The sequence below is a fragment of the Oncorhynchus keta genome, unplaced genomic scaffold (genome assembly GCF_023373465.1).
Source record: "Oncorhynchus keta strain PuntledgeMale-10-30-2019 unplaced genomic scaffold, Oket_V2 Un_contig_12677_pilon_pilon, whole genome shotgun sequence".
NCBI lineage: Eukaryota > Metazoa > Chordata > Actinopteri > Salmoniformes > Salmonidae > Oncorhynchus > Oncorhynchus keta.
The window spans coordinates 30,097-49,158 of NW_026277955.1; the positions used below are offsets into that span (position 1 = coordinate 30,097).

The following is a 19,062-nucleotide window of genomic DNA, read 5'->3' on the forward strand; positions in this document are numbered from 1 at the left end:
GAGCCCTATTCCTATATAGTGCACTACTAGTGACCAGAGCCCTATTCCCTGTGTAGTGAACTACTAGTGACCATAGCTCTATTCCCTATATGGTGAACTACTAGTGACTAGAGCCCTATTCCCTATATAGTGATCTACTTTAGACCAGAGCCCTATTCCCTATATAGTGAGCTACTTTAGACCAGAGCCCTATTCCCTGTATAGTGAACAACTAGTGACCAGAGCCCTATTCCCTATATGGTGAACTACTAGTGACCAGAGCCCTATTCCCTATATGGTGAACTACTAGTGTCCAGAGCCCTATTCCCTATATAGTGAACTACTAGTGACCAGAGCCCTATTCCCTATATAGTGATCTACTTTATAATAATAATATATGCCATTTAGCAGACGCTTTTATCCAAAGCGACTTACAGTCATGTGTGCATACATTCTACGTATGGGTGTCCTATATAGTGGGAATTGAACCCACTACCCTGGCGTTACAAGCGCCATGCTCTACCAACTGAGCTACAGAAGGACCACTTTAGACCAGAGCCCTATTCCCTGTATAGTGAACTACTAGTGACCAGAGCCCTATTCCCTATATAGTGAACTACTAGTGACCAGAGCCCTATTCCCTATATAGTGAACTACTAGTGTCCAGAGCCCTATTCCCTATATAGTGAACTACTAGTGACCAGAGCCCTATTCCCTATATAGTGAACTACTAGTGACCAGAGCCCTATTCCCTATATAGTGAACTACTAGTGACCAGAGCCCTATTCCCTATATAGTGCACTACTAGTGACCAGAGCCCTATTCCCTGTGTAGTGAACTACTAGTGACCATAGCTCTATTCCCTATATGGTGAACTACTAGTGACTAGAGCCCTATTCCCTATATAGTGATCTACTTTAGACCAGAGCCCTATTCCCTATATAGTGAGCTACTTTAGACCAGAGCCCTATTCCCTGTATAGTGAACAACTAGTGACCAGAGCCCTATTCCCTATATGGTGAACTACTAGTGACCAGAGCCCTATTCCCTATATGGTGAACTACTAGTGTCCAGAGCCCTATTCCCTATATAGTGAACTACTAGTGACCAGAGCCCTATTCCCTATATAGTGATCTACTTTATAATAATAATATATGCCATTTAGCAGACGCTTTTATCCAAAGCGACTTACAGTCATGTGTGCATACATTCTACGTATGGGTGGTCCCGGGAATTGAACCCACTACCCTGGCGTTACAAGCGCCATGCTCTACCAACTGAGCTACAGAAGGACCACTTTAGACCAGAGCCCTATTCCCTGTATAGTGAACTACTAGTGACCAGAGCCCTATTCCCTATATAGTGAACTACTAGTGACCAGAGCCCTATTCCCTATATAGTGAACTACTAGTGTCCAGAGCCCTATTCCCTATATAGTGAACTACTAGTGACCAGAGCCCTATTCCCTATATAGTGAACTACTAGTGACCAGAGCCCTATTCCCTATATAGTGAACTACTAGTGACCAGAGCCCTATTCCCTATATAGTGCACTACTAGTGACCAGAGCCCTATTCCCTGTGTAGTGAACTACTAGTGACCATAGCTCTATTCCCTATATGGTGAACTACTAGTGACTAGAGCCCTATTCCCTATATAGTGATCTACTTTAGACCAGAGCCCTATTCCCTATATAGTGAGCTACTTTAGACCAGAGCCCTATTCCCTGTATAGTGAACAACTAGTGACCAGAGCCCTATTCCCTATATGGTGAACTACTAGTGACCAGAGCCCTATTCCCTATATGGTGAACTACTAGTGTCCAGAGCCCTATTCCCTATATAGTGAACTACTAGTGACCAGAGCCCTATTCCCTATATAGTGATCTACTTTATAATAATAATATATGCCATTTAGCAGACGCTTTTATCCAAAGCGACTTACAGTCATGTGTGCATACATTCTACGTATGGGTGGTCCCGGGAATTGAACCCACTACCCTGGCGTTACAAGCGCCATGCTCTACCAACTGAGCTACAGAAGGACCACTTTAGACCAGAGCCCTATTCCCTATATATAGTGAACTACTAGTGACCAGAGCCCTATTCCCTATATAGTGAACTACTAGTGACCAGAGCCCTATTCCCTATATAGTGAACTACTATAGACCTTTATCTATACAGATTTTTCTCATCTGAGATAACATCTATTTTCCAAGAGAGACCTGGTGCACTAGCATATAGGGAATAGGGTGCAATAGGTCTCTGATCTAAAGTAGTGCACTATATAGGGAATAAGATGCCATAAGGTTCTGGTCTAAAGTAGTGCACTATATAGAGAATAAGATGCCATAAGGTTCTGGTCTAAAGTAGTGCACTATATAGGGAATAGGGTGCCTCTAAGGACACAACAAATTAGATGTTGAATTTTAGGTTCACACTGTGTGATTATAGCGAGAAAGTAAATTATATGCTAGCAGTTGAATTTTTGTGTGGGTGTACTAGTTTCTAGCTGACCTCAGGTTAGCTGTTCCATAAATTGTTTTATTATTCGTACAAAGGAAATGCAATTAACATATTGCATAACATATATCCATCTATAATCCATTATGATGCAATATACACATTCCATAGGTGCCTCTTCTGAAGCAGGATGGCTTGTGAAAATGACTCACCAATGTATTGTGTGCGTTCGTGGTCCTTTGAACCGTGCTGAAGGTTTAGAATATTCCGGACGATTCGTCTATAAAAACACACACGCGCACGTCATTTAAAAGATGGCGCCTACGGAGAACGGTGACGTCATCAGAGTTTACACCCAACTTGGCCATTTGCTGACTTTTCTCGTGTTTTACCTCCACTCGTTTTGTTGTTGTTGTTGTTGTTGTTGTTGTTGTTGTAAGGAAATATCATGCTATTGTCACCTGTGACCACCGAGCACTTCTTCTGGACATCGACAGTTACAAACATCAATTGCGACTTCAAATATGACTTCAACTCTGACTCAAGCTGTTCCACTGTTCATACCGGACCCTATTCCTTTGATCCCATGGGCTACCCAAAACGCTGCGGGCGTAGACGCTGGAGCATCCCGGAGTCACCTCTTCACTGTTGACGTTGAGACTGGACAGAGGAACTCTGCCTAGAAGGCCAGCATCCCGGAGTCGCCTCTTCACTGTTGACGTTGAGACTGGACAGAGGAACTCTGCCTAGAAGGCCAGCATCCCGGAGTCGCCTCTTCACTGTTGACGTTGAGACTGGACAGAGGAACTCTGCCTAGAAGGCCAACATCCCGGAGTCGCCTCTTCACTGTTGACGTTGAGACTGGACAGAGGAACTCTGCCTAGAAGGGCAGCATCCCGGAGTCGCCTCTTCACTGTTGACGTTGAGACTGGACAGAGGAACTCTGCCTAGAAGGCCAGCATCCCGGAGTCACCTCTTCACTGTTGACGTTGAGACTGGACAGAGGAACTCTGCCTAGAAGGGCAGCATCCCGGAGTCGCCTCTTCACTGTTGACGTTGAGACTGGACAGAGGAACTCTGCCTAGAAGGCCAGCATCCCGGAGTCAACTCTTCACTGTTGATGTTGAGACTGGACAGAGGAACTCTGCCTAGAAGGCCAGCATCCCGGAGTCAACTCTTCACTGTTGATGTTGAGACTGGACAGAGGAACTCTGCCTAGAAGGCCAGCATCCCGGAGTCACCTCTTCACTGTTGATGTTGAGACTGGACAGAGGAACTCTGCCTAGCAGGCCAGCATCCCGGAGTCAACTCTTCACTGTTGATGTTGAGACTGGACAGAGGAACTCTGCCTAGAAGGCCAGCATCCCGGAGTCGCCTCTTCACTGTTGACGTTGAGACTGGACAGAGGAACTCTGCCTAGAAGGCCAGCATCCCGGAGTCGCCTCTTCACTGTTGACGTTGAGACTGGACAGAGGAACTCTGCCTAGAAGGCCAGCAGCCCGGAGTCGCCTTCACTGTTGACGTTGAGACAGTACAGAGGAACTCTGCCTAGAAGGCCAGCATCCCGGAGTAGCCTCTTCACTGTTGACGTTGAGACTGGACAGAGGAACTCTGCCTAGAAGGCCAGCATCCCGGAGTCGCCTCTTCACTGTTGACGTTGAGACTGGACAGGGGAACTCTGCCTAGAAGGCCAGCAGCCCGGAGTCGCCTCTTCACTGTTGACGTTGAGACTGGACAGAGGAACTCTGCCTAGAAGGCCAGCATCCTGGAGTCTCCTCCTCACTGTTGACGTTGAGACTGGACAGAGGAACTCTGCCTAGAAGGCCAGCATCCCGGAGTTGCCTCTTCACTGTTGACGTTGAGACTGGACAGAGGAACTCTGCCTAGAAGGTCAGCATCCCGGAGTCACCTCTTCACTGTTGACGTTGAGACTGGACAGAGGAACTCTGCCTAGAAGGCCAGCATCCCGGAGTCGCCTCTTCACTGTTGACGTTGAGACTGGACAGAGGAACTCTGCCTAGAAGGTCAGCATCCCGGAGTCACCTCTTCACTGTTGACGTTGAGACTGGACAGAGGAACTCTGCCTAGAAGGTCAGCATCCCGGAGTCACCTCTTCACTGTTGACGTTGAGACTGGACAGAGGAACTCTGCCTAGAAGGTCAGCATCCCGGAGTCGCCTCTTCACTGTTGACGTTGAGACTGGACAGAGGAACTCTGCCTAGAAGGCCAGCATCCCGGAGTCGCCTCTTCACTGTTGATGTTGAGACTGGACAGAGGAACTCTGCCTAGAAGGCCAGCATCCCGGAGTCACCTCTTCACTGTTGACGTTGAGACTGGACAGAGGAACTCTGCCTAGAAGGCCAGCATCCCGGAGTCACCTCTTCACTGTTGACGTTGAGACTGGACAGAGGAACTCTGCCTAGAAGGCCAGCATCCCGGAGTCACCTCTTCACTGTTGATGTTGAGACTGGACAGAGGAACTCTGCCTAGAAGGCCAGCATCCCGGAGTCGCCTCTTCACTGTTGACGTTGAGACTGGACAGAGGAACTCTGCCTAGAAGGCCAGCATCCCGGAGTCGCCTCTTCACTGTTGACGTTGAGACTGGACAGAGGAACTCTGCCTAGAAGGCCAGCATCCCGGAGTCAGCCTCTTCACTGTTGACGTTGAGACTGGACAGAGGAACTCTGCCTAGAAGGCCAGCATCCCGGAGTCACCTCTTCACTGTTGACGTTGAGACTGGACAGAGGAACTCTGCCTAGAAGGCCAGCATCCCGGAGTCACCTCTTCACTGTTGACGTTGAGACTGGACAGAGGAACTCTGCCTAGAAGGCCAGCATCCCGGAGTCACCTCTTCACTGTTGATGTTGAGACTGGACAGAGGAACTCTGCCTAGAAGGCCAGCATCCCGGAGTCACCTCTTCACTGTTGACGTTGAGACTGGACAGAGGAACTCTGCCTAGAAGGCCAGCATCCCGGAGTCACCTCTTCACTGTTGATGTTGAGACTGGACAGAGGAACTCTGCCTAGAAGGCCAGCATCCCGGAGTCACCTCTTCACTGTTGACGTTGAGACTGGACAGAGGAACTCTGCCTAGAAGGCCAGCATCCCGGAGTCGCCTCTTCACTGTTGACGTTGAGACTGGACAGAGGAACTCTGCCTAGAAGGCCAGCATCCCGGAGTCACCTCTTCACTGTTGACGTTGAGACTGGACAGAGGAACTCTGCCTAGAAGGCCAGCATCCCAGAGTCACCTCTTCACTGTTGACGTTGAGACTGGACAGAGGAACTCTGCCTAGAAGGCCAGCATCCCGGAGTAGCCTCTTCACTGTTGACGTTGAGACTGGACAGAGGAACTCTGCCTAGAAGGCCAGCATCCCGGAGTCGCCTCTTCACTGTTGACGTTGAGACTGGACAGAGGAACTCTGCCTAGAAGGCCAGCATCCCGGAGTCGCCTCTTCACTGTTGACGTTGAGACTGGACAGAGGAACTCTGCCTAGAAGGCCAGCATCCCGGAGTCACCTCTTCACTGTTGACGTTGAGACTGGACAGAGGAACTCTGCCTAGAAGGCCAGCATCCCGGAGTAGCCTCTTCACTGTTGACGTTGAGACTGGACAGAGGAACTCTGCCTAGAAGGCCAGCATCCCGGAGTCACCTCTTCACTGTTGACGTTGAGACTGGACAGAGGAACTCTGCCTAGAAGGCCAGCATCCCGGAGTCGCCTCTTCACTGTTGACGTTGAGACTGGACAGAGGAACTCTGCCTAGAAGGCCAGCATCCCGGAGTCACCTCTTCACTGTTGACGTTGAGACTGGACAGAGGAACTCTGCCTAGAAGGCCAGCATCCCGGAGTCACCTCTTCACTGTTGACGTTGAGACTGGACAGAGGAACTCTGCCTAGAAGGCCAGCATCCCGGAGTCACCTCTTCACTGTTGACGTTGAGACTGGACAGAGGAACTCTGCCTAGAAGGCCAGGATCCCGGAGTCGCCTCTTCACTGTTGACGTTGAGACTGGACAGAGGAACTCTGCCTAGAAGGCCAGCATCCCGGAGTCACCTCTTCACTGTTGACGTTGAGACTGGACAGAGGAACTCTGCCTAGAAGGCCAGCATCCCGGAGTCACCTCTTCACTGTTGACGTTGAGACTGGACAGAGGAACTCTGCCTAGAAGGCCAGCATCCCGGAGTCACCTCTTCACTGTTGATGTTGAGACTGGACAGAGGAACTCTGCCTAGAAGGCCAGCATCCCGGAGTCGCCTCTTCACTGTTGACGTTGAGACTGGACAGAGGAACTCTGCCTAGAAGGCCAGCATCCCGGAGTCACCTCTTCACTGTTGACGTTGAGACTGGACAGAGGAACTCTGCCTAGAAGGCCAGCATCCCGGAGTCACCTCTTCACTGTTGACGTTGAGACTGGACAGAGGAACTCTGCCTAGAAGGCCAGCATCCCGGAGTCACCTCTTCACTGTTGACGTTGAGACTGGACAGAGGAACTCTGCCTAGAAGGCCAGCATCCCGGAGTCACCTCTTCACTGTTGACGTTGAGACTGGACAGAGGAACTCTGCCTAGAAGGCCAGCATCCCGGAGTCACCTCTTCACTGTTGACGTTGAGACTGGACAGAGGAACTCTGCCTAGAAGGCCAGCATCCCGGAGTCACCTCTTCACTGTTGACGTTGAGACTGGACAGAGGAACTCTGCCTAGAAGGCCAGCACCCCGGAGGAGCCTCTTCACTGTTGACGTTGAGACTGGACAGAGGAACTCTGCCTAGAAGGCCAGCATCCCGGAGTCACCTCTTCACTGTTGACGTTGAGACTGGACAGAGGAACTCTGCCTAGAAGGCCAGCATCCCGGAGTCACCTCTTCACTGTTGACGTTGAGACTGGACAGAGGAACTCTGCCTAGAAGGCCAGCATCCCGGAGTCACCTCTTCACTGTTGACGTTGAGACTGGACAGAGGAACTCTGCCTAGAAGGCCAGCATCCCGGAGTCGCCTCTTCACTGTTGACGTTGAGACTGGACAGAGGAACTCTGCCTAGAAGGCCAGCATCCCGGAGTCACCTCTTCACTGTTGACGTTGAGACTGGACAGAGGAACTCTGCCTAGAAGGCCAGCATCCCGGAGTCGCCTCTTCACTGTTGACGTTGAGACTGGACAGAGGAACTCTGCCTAGAAGGCCAGCATCCCGGAGTCACCTCTTCACTGTTGACGTTGAGACTGGACAGAGGAACTCTGCCTAGAAGGCCAGCATCCCGGAGTCGCCTCTTCACTGTTGACGTTGAGACTGGACAGAGGAACTCTGCCTAGAAGGCCAGCATCCCGGAGTCACCTCTTCACTGTTGACGTTGAGACTGGACAGAGGAACTCTGCCTAGAAGGCCAGCATCCCGGAGTCGCCTCTTCACTGTTGACGTTGAGACTGGACAGAGGAACTCTGCCTAGAAGGCCAGCATCCCGGAGTCGCCTCTTCACTGTTGACGTTGAGACTGGACAGAGGAACTCTGCCTAGAAGGCCAGCATCCCGGAGTCACCTCTTCACTGTTGACGTTGAGACTGGACAGAGGAACTCTGCCTAGAAGGCCAGCATCCCGGAGTCACCTCTTCACTGTTGACATTGAGACTGGACAGAGGAACTCTGCCTAGAAGGCCAGCATCCCGGAGTCACCTCTTCACTGTTGACGTTGAGACTGGACAGAGGAACTCTGCCTAGAAGGCCAGCATCCCGGAGTCACCTCTTCACTGTTGACGTTGAGACTGGACAGAGGAACTCTGCCTAGAAGGCCAGCATCCCAGAGTCACCTCTTCACTGTTGACGTTGAGACTGGACAGAGGAACTCTGCCTAGAAGGCCAGCATCCCGGAGTCTCCTCTTCACTGTTGACGTTGAGACTGGACAGAGGAACTCTGCCTAGAAGGCCAGCATCCCGGAGTCACCTCTTCACTGTTGACGTTGAGACTGGACAGAGGAACTCTGCCTAGAAGGCCAGCATCCCGGAGTCTCCTCTTCACTGTTGACGTTGAGACTGGACAGAGGAACTCTGCCTAGAAGGCCAGCATCCCGGAGTCACCTCTTCACTGTTGACGTTGAGACTGGACAGAGGAACTCTGCCTAGAAGGCCAGCATCCCGGAGTCACCTCTTCACTGTTGACGTTGAGACTGGACAGAGGAACTCTGCCTAGAAGGCCAGCATCCCGGAGTCTCCTCTTCACTGTTGACGTTGAGACTGGACAGAGGAACTCTGCCTAGAAGGCCAGCATCCCGGAGTCACCTCTTCACTGTTGACGTTGAGACTGGACAGAGGAACTCTGCCTAGAAGGCCAGCATCCCGGAGTCACCTCTTCACTGTTGACATTGAGACTGGACAGAGGAACTCTGCCTAGAAGGCCAGCATCCCGGAGTCACCTCTTCACTGTTGACGTTGAGACTGGACAGAGGAACTCTGCCTAGAAGGCCAGCATCCCGGAGTCGCCTCTTCACTGTTGACGTTGAGACTGGACAGAGGAACTCTGCCTAGAAGGCCAGCATCCCGGAGTCACCTCTTCACTGTTGACGTTGAGACTGGACAGAGGAACTCTGCCTAGAAGGCCAGCATCCCGGAGTCACCTCTTCACTGTTGACGTTGAGACTGGACAGAGGAACTCTGCCTAGAAGGCCAGCATCCCGGAGTCGCCTCTTCACTGTTGACGTTGAGACTGGACAGAGGAACTCTGCCTAGAAGGCCAGCATCCCGGAGTCACCTCTTCACTGTTGACGTTGAGACTGGACAGAGGAACTCTGCCTAGAAGGCCAGCATCCCGGAGTCACCTCTTCACTGTTGACGTTGAGACTGGACAGAGGAACTCTGCCTAGAAGGCCATCATCCTGGAGTCTCCTCCTCACTGTTGACGTTGAGACTGGACAGAGGAACTCTGCCTAGAAGGCCAGCATCCTGGAGTCGCCTCTTCACTGTTGACGTTGAGACTGGACAGAGGAACTCTGCCTAGAAGGCCAGCATCCCGGAGTCACCTCTTCACTGTTGACGTTGAGACTGGACAGAGGAACTCTGTCTAGAAGGCCAGCATCCTGGAGTCACCTCTTCACTGTTGACGTTGAGACTGGACAGAGGAACTCTGCCTCGAAGGCCAGCATCCCAGAGTCACCTCTTCACTGTTGACGTTGAGACTGGACAGAGGAACTCTGCCTAGAAGACCAGCATCCCGGAGTCACCTCTTCACTGTTGACGTTGAGACTGGACAGAGGAACTCTGTCTAGAAGGCCAGCATCCCAGAGTCACCTCTTCACTGTTGACGTTGAGACTGGACAGAGGAACTCTGCCTAGAAGGCCAGCATCCTGGAGTCACCTCTTCACTGTTGACGTTGAGACTGGACAGAGGAACTCTGTCTAGAAGGCCAGCATCCTGGAGTCACCTCTTCACTGTTGATGTTGAGACTGGACAGAGGAACTCTGCCTAGAAGGCCAGCATCCCGGAGTCGCCTCTTCACTGTTGACGTTGAGACTGGACAGAGGAACTCTGCCTAGAAGGCCAGCATTGAGTCACCTCTTCACTGTTGACGTTGAGACTGGACAGAGGAACTCTGCCTAGAAGGCCAGCATCCCGGAGTCACCTCTTCACTGTTGACGTTGAGACTGGACAGAGGAACTCTGCCTAGAAGGCCAGCATCCCGGAGTCACCTCTTCACTGTTGACGTTGAGACTGGACAGAGGAACTCTGCCTAGAAGGCCAGCATCCCGGAGTCACCTCTTCACTGACGTTGAGACTGACAGAGGAACTCTGCCTAGAAGGCCAGCATCCCGGAGTCACCTCTTCACTGTTGATTTTGAGACTGGACAGAGGAACTCTGCCTAGAAGGCCAGCATCCCGGAGTCACCTCTTCACTGTTGACGTTGAGACTGGACAGAGGAACTCTGCCTAGAAGGCCAGCATCCCGGAGTCACCTCTTCACTGTTGACGTTGAGACTGGACAGAGGAACTCTGCCTAGAAGGCCAGCATCCCGGAGTCACCTCTTCACTGTTGACGTTGAGACTGACAGAGGAACTCTGCCTAGAAGGCCAGCATCCCGGAGTCTCCTCTTCACTGTTGACGTTGAGACTGGACAGAGGAACTCTGCCTAGAAGGCCAGCATCCCGGAGTAGCCTCTTCACTGTTGACGTTGAGACTGGACAGAGGAACTCTGCCTAGAAGGCCAGCAGGAGTCACCTCTTCACTGTTGACGTTGAGACTGGACAGAGGAACTCTGCCTAGAAGGCCAGCATCCCGGAGTAGCCTCTTCACTGTTGACGTTGAGACTGGACAGAGGAACTCTGCCTAGAAGGCCAGCATCCCGGAGTCACCTCTTCACTGTTGACGTTGAGACTGGACAGAGGAACTCTACCTAGAAGGCCAGCATCCCGGAGTCACCTCTTCACTGTTGACGTTGAGACTGGACAGAGGAACTCTGCCTAGAAGGCCAGCATCCCGGAGTCGCTCTTCACTGTTGACGTTGAGACTGGTGTTTTGCGGGTCTACACTGTATTTCTGACCAATTTGATGTTATTTTAAAAGACAAAAAACAAGGACATTTCTAATTGACCACAAACTTCTGAATGGTAGTGTACCTCAAATAACTTGTAGCTGGTACTGGTACTTCCTGTATATAGCTCCACATTGATCTGGTACTGGTACTTCCTGTATATAACTCTACATTGATCTGGTACTTCCTGTATATAGCTCCACGTTGATCTGGTACTGGTACTTCCTGTATAGAGCTCCATTGATCTGGTACTGGTACTTCCTGTATATAGCTCCACGTTGATCTGGTACTGGTACTTCCTGTATATACTCCACATTGATCTGGTACTTCCTGTATATGCTCTACTTTGATCTGGTACTGGTACTTCCTGTATATAGCTCCACATTGATCTGGTACTTCCTGTATATAGCTCCATTGATACTGGTACTTCCTGTATATAGCTCCACATTGATCTGGTACTGGTACTTCCTGTATATAACTCTACATTGATCTGGTACTTCCTGTATATAGCTCCTACGTTGATCTGGTACTGGTACTTCCTGTATATAGCTCACTTTGATCTGGTACTGGTACTTCCTGTATATGCTACGTTGATACTGGTACTTCCTGTATATAGCTCCACATTGATTGAGCCCTGGTTATCTGGTACTGGTACTTCCTGTATATCCACATTGATCTGTATACTGGTACTTCCTGTATATAACCTACATTGATCTGTACTTCCTGTATATAGCTACTGATCTGGTACTGGTACTTCCTGTATATAGCTCCACATTGATCTGGTACTGGTACTTCCTGTATATAACTCTACATTGATCTGGTACTTCCTGTATATAGCTCCACATTGATCTGGTTCTGGTACTTCCTGTATATAACTCTACATTGATCTGGTACTGGTACTTCCTGTATATAACTCTACATTGATCTGGTACTTCCTGTATATAGCTCTACATTGATCTGGTACTGGTGCTTCCTGTATATAACTCTACATTGATCTGGTACTGGTACTTCCTGTATATAACTCTACATTGATCTGGTACTTCCTGTATATGCTCTACATTGATCTGGTACTTCCTGTATATAACTCTACATTGATCTGGTACTGGTACTTCCTGTATATAGCTCCACATTGATCTGGTACTTCCTGTATATAACTCTACATTGATCTGGTACTTCCTGTATATAACTCCACATTGATCTGGTACTTCCTGTATATAACCCTACATTGATCTGGTACTTCCTGTATATAACTCTACATTGATCTGGTACTTCCTGTATATAACTCACATATTGTGTATTTTATCATATTCCTCTCATGTTAGTTACTATTTTATTTTGTATTATTAAGGGGGACGAATACTTTCGCAAGGCACTGTATTATATTTAAACTCTGATTCATTGGGATGGTCTTTAAGCATTTCATGGTATAGTCTACACCAGTTGTATTCGGCACATGTGACAAAACAATATTTGATTACACACACACACACACACACACACACACACACACACACACACACACACACACACACACACACACACACACACACACACACACACACACACACACACACACACACACACACACACACGGTTTAACAACACCACACACACATGGTTTAATCAACACCTGCACCAGAGGTAACCTATGTTAGTGAGCGAGATACTTCATTAATGAGCCACTGAATTAGACCAGAGCCCTATGGAACCCTATCCCTTATAGTGCACTACTTTAGACCAGAGCCCTATGGAACCCTATAGCTTATAGTGCACTACTTTAGACCAGAGCCCTATGGAACCCTATCCCTTATAGTGCACTACTTTAGACCAGAGCCCTATGGAACCCTATCCCTTATAGTGCACTACTTTAGACCAGAGCCCTATGGAACCCTATCCCTTATAGTGCACTACTTTAGACCAGAGCCCTATGGAACCCTATCCCTTATAGTGCACTACTTTAGACCAGAGCCCTATGGAACCCTATCCCTTATAGTGCACTACTTTAGACCAGAGCCCTATGGAACCCTATCCCTTATAGTGCACTACTTTAGACCAGAGCCCTATGGAACCCTATCCCTTATAGTGCACTACTTTAGACCAGAGCCCTATGGAACCCTATCCCTTATAGTGCACTACTTTAGACCAGAGCCCTATGGAACCCTATCCCTTATAGTGCACTACTTTAGACCAGAGCCCTATGGAACCCTATCCCTTATAGTGCACTACTTTAGACCAGAGCCCTATGGAACCCTATCCCTTATAGTGCACTACTTTAGACCAGAGCCCTATGGAACGCTATCCCTTATAGTGCACTATTTTAACCAGAGCCCTATGGAACCCTATCCCTTATAGTGCACTACTTTAGACCAGAGCCCTATGGAACCCTATCCCTTATAGTGCACTACTTTAGACCAGAGCCCTATGGAACCCTATCCCTTATAGTGCACTACTTTAGACCAGAGCCCTATGGAACCCTATCCCTTATAGTGCACTACTTTAGACCAGAGCCCTATGGAACCCTATCCCTTATAGTGCACTACTTTAGACCAGAGCCCTATGGAACCCTATCCCTTATAGTGCACTACTTTAGACCAGAGCCCTATGGAACCCTATCCCTTATAGTGCACTACTTTAGACCAGAGCCCTATGGAACCCTATCCCTTATAGTGCACTACTTTAGACCAGAGCCCTATGGAACCCTATCCCTTATAGTGCACTACTTTAGACCAGAGCCCTATGGAACCCTATCCCTTATAGTGCACTACTTTAGACCAGAGCCCTATGGAACCCTATCCCTTATAGTGCACTACTTTAGACCAGAGCCCTATGGAACCCTATCCCTTATAGTGCACTACTTTAGACCAGAGCCCTATGGAACCCTATCCCTTATAGTGCACTACTTTAGACCAGAGCCCTATGGAACCCTATCCCTTATAGTGCTATCCCTTGGTATAGTTTCCTGCTACTTTAGACCAGAGCCCTATGGAACCCTATCCCTTATAGTGCACTACTTTAGACCAGAGCCCTATGGAACCCTATCCCTTATAGTGCACTACTTTAGACCAGAGCCCTATGGAACCCTATCCCTTATAGTGCACTATTTTAGACCAGAGCCCTATGGAACCCTATCCCTTATAGTGCACTACTTTAGACCAGAGCCCTATGGAACCCTATCCCTTATAGTGCACTACTTTAGACCAGAGCCCTATGGAACCCTATCCCTTATAGTGCACTACTTTAGACCAGAGCCCTATGGAACCCTATCCCTTATAGTGCCCTACTTTTGACCAGAGCCCTATGGTACCCTATTCCCTATATAGCGCACTACTTTAGACCAGAGCCCTATGGTACCCTATTCCCTATATAGTGCCCTACTTTTGACCAGAGCCCTATGGTACCCTATTCCCTATATAGCGCACTACTTTAGACCAGAGCCCTATGGTACCCTATTCCCTATATAGTGCGCTACTTTTGACCACAGACTTATCGGCGCTGAACAAAAGTAGTGAACTATATAGGGAACAGGTTGATATTTGGAGGACACAGCCAATGTCTTTGCTGTTTGCTCTTTGGGAATGATCGAGATGTGGATTTATTCTCATCTGCAGGAGGTTTTTGCACTCTAATGCCAGTTCTATCATTATTTGGCTCGAGGCTAATCCCCCCCTCTTTACATCTCTCTCTCTCCTGGTGTTTCCTGCTTCCTGTACGGCAGCCCCCTGCTGGATGGAGATACATCTGTCCATTCTGAGGAAACAACTCTATCCTCCTCCACCTCGAAGCACAACCTGTCAGCAGTTTGCTGTTCACACACACACAGCACCACACACAGTACAGGGTAGTTGTGTGAACCATTGGTATAGCTACCCTTGGTTTAGTTACCCTTGATATAGCTACCCTTGGTACAGTAACCCTTGGTATAGTAACCCTTGGTAGAGTAACCCTTGGTAGAGTAACCCTTGGTAGAGTAACCCTTGGTTAGTAACCCTTGGTATAGCTAACCTTGGTATAGCTAACCTTGGTACAGTAACCCTTGGTAAAGTAACCCTTGGTAGAGTAACCCTTGGTTAAGTAACCCTTGGTATAGCTAACCTTGGTATAGCTACCCTTGGTACAGTAACCCTTGGTAAAGTAACCCTTGGTAGACCCTTGGTAACCCTTGGTTAGTAACCCTTGGTATAGCTAACCTTGGTATAGCTACCCTTGGTACAGTAACCCTTGGTAAAGTAACCCTTGGTAGAGTAACCCTTGGTTAAGTAACCCTTGGTATAGCTAACCTTGGTATAGCTACCCTTGGTACAGTAACCCTTGGTAAAGTAACCCTTGGTAGAGTAACCCTTGGTTAAGTAACCCTTGGTATAGCTAACCTTGGTATAGCTAACCTTGGTTTAGTTACCCTTGGTATAGCTACCCTTGGTATAGCTACCCTTGGTATAGCTAACCTTGGTATAGCTAACCTTGGTATAGTTACCCTTGGTATAGCTACCCTTGGTATAGTTACCCTTGGTATAGTTTCCCTTGGTATAGTTTCCCTTGGTATAGTTACCCTTGGTATAGTTACCCTTGGTATAGTTTACCTTGGTATAGCTACCCTTGGTATAGTTTCCCTTGGTATAGCTACCCTTGGTATAGTTTCCCTTGGTATAGCTACCCTTGGTATAGTTTCCCTTGGTATAGCTACCCTTGGTATAGTTACCCTTGGTATAGCTACCCTTGGTATAGCTACCCTTGGTATAGCTAACCTTGGTATAGTTTCCCTTGGTATAGTTACCCTTGGTATAGTTTCCCTTGGTATAGCTACCCTTGGTATAGCTAACCTTGGTATAGCTACCCTTGGTATAGCTACCCTTGGTATAGCTAACCTTGGTATAGTTTCCCTTGGTATAGCTACCCTTGGTATAGTTACCCTTGGTATACCCTTGGTATAGCTACCCTTGGTATAGCTAACCTTGGTATAGTTTCCCTTGGTATAGCTACCCTTGGTATAGCTACCTTGGTATAGTTACCCTTGGTATAGCTACCCTTGGTATAGCTACCCTTGGTATAGCTACCCTTGGTATAGTTACCCTTGGTATAGCTACCCTTGGTATAGTTTCCCTTGGTATAGTTACCCTTGGTATAGTTACCCTTGGTATAGCTACCCTTGGTATAGTTACCCTTGGTATAGTTACCCTTGGTATAGCTACCCTTGGTATAGCTAACCTTGGTATAGTTACCCTTGGTATAGTTACCCTTGGTATAGCTACCCTTGGTATAGCTACCCTTGGTATAGCTACCCTTGGTATAGTTACCCTTGGTATAGCTACCCTTGGTATAGCTACCCTTGGTATAGCTACCCTTGGTATAGTTTCCCTTGGTATAGTTTCCCTTGGTATAGCTACCCTTGGTATAGCTACCCTTGGTATAGTTACCCTTGGTATAGCTAACCTTGGTATAGTTTCCCTTGGTATAGTTTCCCTTGGTATAGTTTCCCTTGGTATAGTTTCCCTTGGTATAGCTAACCTTGGTATAGTTACCCTTGGTATAGCTACCCTTGGTATAGTTACCCTTGGTATAGTTACCCTTGGTATAGTTTCCCTTGGTATAGTTACCCTTGGTATAGCTAACCTTGGTATAGTTACCCTTGGTATAGCTACCCTTGGTATAGTTTCCCTTGGTATAGCTACCCTTGGTATAGTTACCCTTGGTATAGCTACCCTTGGTATAGCTAACCTTGGTATAGTTTCCCTTGGTATAGCTACCCTTGGTATAGTTACCCTTGGTATAGCTACCCTTGGTATAGCTACCCTTGGTATAGCTAACCTTGGTATAGTTACCCTTGGTATAGCTATTACCTTGGTATAGTTACCCTTGGTATAGTTTACCTTGGTATAGTTTCCCTTGGTATAGTTACCCTTGGTATAGTTACCCTTGGTATAGTTTACCTTGGTATAGCTACCCTTGGTATAGTTTCCTTGGTATAGCTACCCTTGGTATAGCTAACCTTGGTATAGTTACCCTTGGTATAGCTACCCTTGGTATAGTTTCCTTGGTATAGCTACCCTTGGTATAGTTTCCCTTGGTATAGTTACCCTTGGTATAGCTACCCTTGGTATAGCTACCCTTGGTATAGTTTCCCTTGGTATAGTTTCCCTTGGTATAGTTTCCCTTGGTATAGCTACCCTTGGTATAGTTACCCTTGGTATAGTTTCCCTTGGTATAGTTTCCCTTGGTATAGTTACCCTTGGTATAGCTACCCTTGGTATAGTTAACCTTGGTATAGTTACCCTTGGTATAGTTTCCCTTGGTATAGCTACCCTTGGTATAGTTAACCTTGGTATAGCTACCCTTGGTATAGTTTCCCTTGGTATAGTTACCCTTGGTATAGTTTCCCTTGGTATAGCTACCCTTGGTATAGCTAACCTTGGTATAGTTACCCTTGGTATAGCTAACCTTGGTATAGCTACCCTTGGTATAGCTACCCTTGGTATAGTTTCCCTTGGTATAGTTTCCCTTGGTATAGCTAACCTTGGTATAGTTACCCTTGGTATAGCTACCCTTGGTATAGCTACCCTTGGTATAGTTTCCCTTGGTATAGCTACCCTTGGTATAGTTTCCCTTGGTATAGCTACCCTTGGTATAGTTTCCCTTGGTATAGCTACCCTTGGTATAGCTAACCTTGGTATAGCTACCCTTGGTATAGCTACCCTTGGTATAGCTAACCTTGGTATAGCTAACCTTGGTATAGCTAACCTTGGTATAGTTTCCCTTGGTATAGCTACCCTTGGTATAGCTACCCTTGGTATAGCTACCCTTGGTATAGCTAACCTTGGTATAGTTTCCTTGGTATAGCTACCCTTGGTATAGCTACCCTTGGTATAGCTAACCTTGGTATAGTTACCCTTGGTATAGCTACCCTTGGTATAATTTCCCTTGGTATAGTTACCCTTGGTATAGTTTCCCTTGGTATAGTTTCCCTTGGTATAGCTACCCTTGGTATAGGTACCCTTGGTATAGTTTCCCTTGGTATAGTTACCCTTGGTATAGCTAACCTTGGTATAGCTAACCTTGGTATAGTTAACCTTGGTATAGTTACCCTTGGTATAGTTTCCCTTGGTATAGCTACCCTTGGTATAGTTAACCTTGGTATAGCTACCGTTGGTATAGTTTCCCTTGGTATAGTTACCCTTGGTATAGCTACCCCTTGGTATAGCTACCCTTGGTATAGTTTCCTTGGTATAGTTTCCCTTGGTATAGCTACCCTTGGTATAGCTACCCTTGGTATAGTTACCCTTGGTATAGTTTCCCTTGGTATAGTTTCCCTTGGTATAGTTTCCCTTGGTATAGCTAACCTTGGTATAGTTTCCCTTGGTATAGCTAACCTTGGTATAGCTACCCTTGGTATAGTTACCCTTGGTATAGTTTCCCTTGGTATAGCTACCCTTGGTATAGTTACCCTTGGTATAGCTACCCTTGGTATAGCTACCCTTGGTATAGTTACCCTTGGTATAGTTGCCCTTGGTATAGCTAACCTTGGTATAGTTTCCCTTGGTATAGCTAACCTTGGTATAGCTAACCTTGGTATAGCTAACCTTGGTATAGTTACCCTTGGTATAGCTACCCTTGGTATAGCTACCCTTGGTATAGCGAACCTTGGTATAGCTAACCTTGGTATAGTTACCCTTGGTATAGCTACCCTTGGTATAGCTACCCTTGGTATAGTTACCCTTGGTATAGTTACCCTTGGTATAGCTACCCTTGGTATAGTTTCCCTTGGTATAGTTTCCCTTGGTATAGTTACCCTTGGTATAGTTACCCTTGGTATAGCTACCCTTGGTATAGTTACCCTTGGTATAGTTACCCTTGGTATAGTTACCCTTGGTATAGCTACCCTTGGTATAGTTACCCTTGGTATAGTTTCCCTTGGTATAGTTTCCCTTGGTATAGTTACCCTTGGTATAGCTACCCTTGGTATAGTTTCCCTTGGTATAGTTACCCTTGGTATAGCTACCCTTGGTATAGTTACCCTTGGTATAGTTTCCCTTGGTTTAGTACCCTTGGTATAGTTACCCTAGCTACCCTTGGTATAGTTTCCCTTGGTATAGCTACCCTTGGTATAGTTACCCTTGGTATA

At 47.9% G+C, this 19,062-nt stretch overlaps 1 long non-coding RNA gene and 1 other non-coding gene across 16 annotated transcripts; both read right to left on the bottom strand.

Moving 5' to 3' along the window:
* Nucleotides 1-444: 444 nt before the first annotated feature.
* trnat-ugu (transfer RNA threonine (anticodon UGU)) lies at nt 445-522 on the bottom strand. The gene has a single exon. It is a non-coding gene; the product is annotated as a tRNA-Thr (tRNA).
* A 2,548-nt stretch (nt 523-3,070) lies between these two features.
* LOC127917996 (uncharacterized) lies at nt 3,071-9,960 on the bottom strand. 15 transcript variants are annotated; one of them, XR_008098285.1, is made up of 5 exons: nt 7,366-7,512; nt 6,361-6,427; nt 5,356-5,556; nt 4,819-5,019; nt 3,071-3,212 (listed from the first exon to the last, which is right to left on the bottom strand). It is a non-coding gene; the product is annotated as an uncharacterized LOC127917996 (long non-coding RNA). The 15 variants fall into 15 exon arrangements; XR_008098288.1 differs by lacking the exons at nt 3,071-3,212; nt 7,366-7,512 and adding exons at nt 3,495-3,882; nt 9,041-9,960; XR_008098282.1 differs by lacking the exons at nt 3,071-3,212; nt 7,366-7,512 and adding exons at nt 3,495-3,882; nt 8,840-9,028.
* Nucleotides 9,961-19,062: the final 9,102 nt, after the last annotated feature.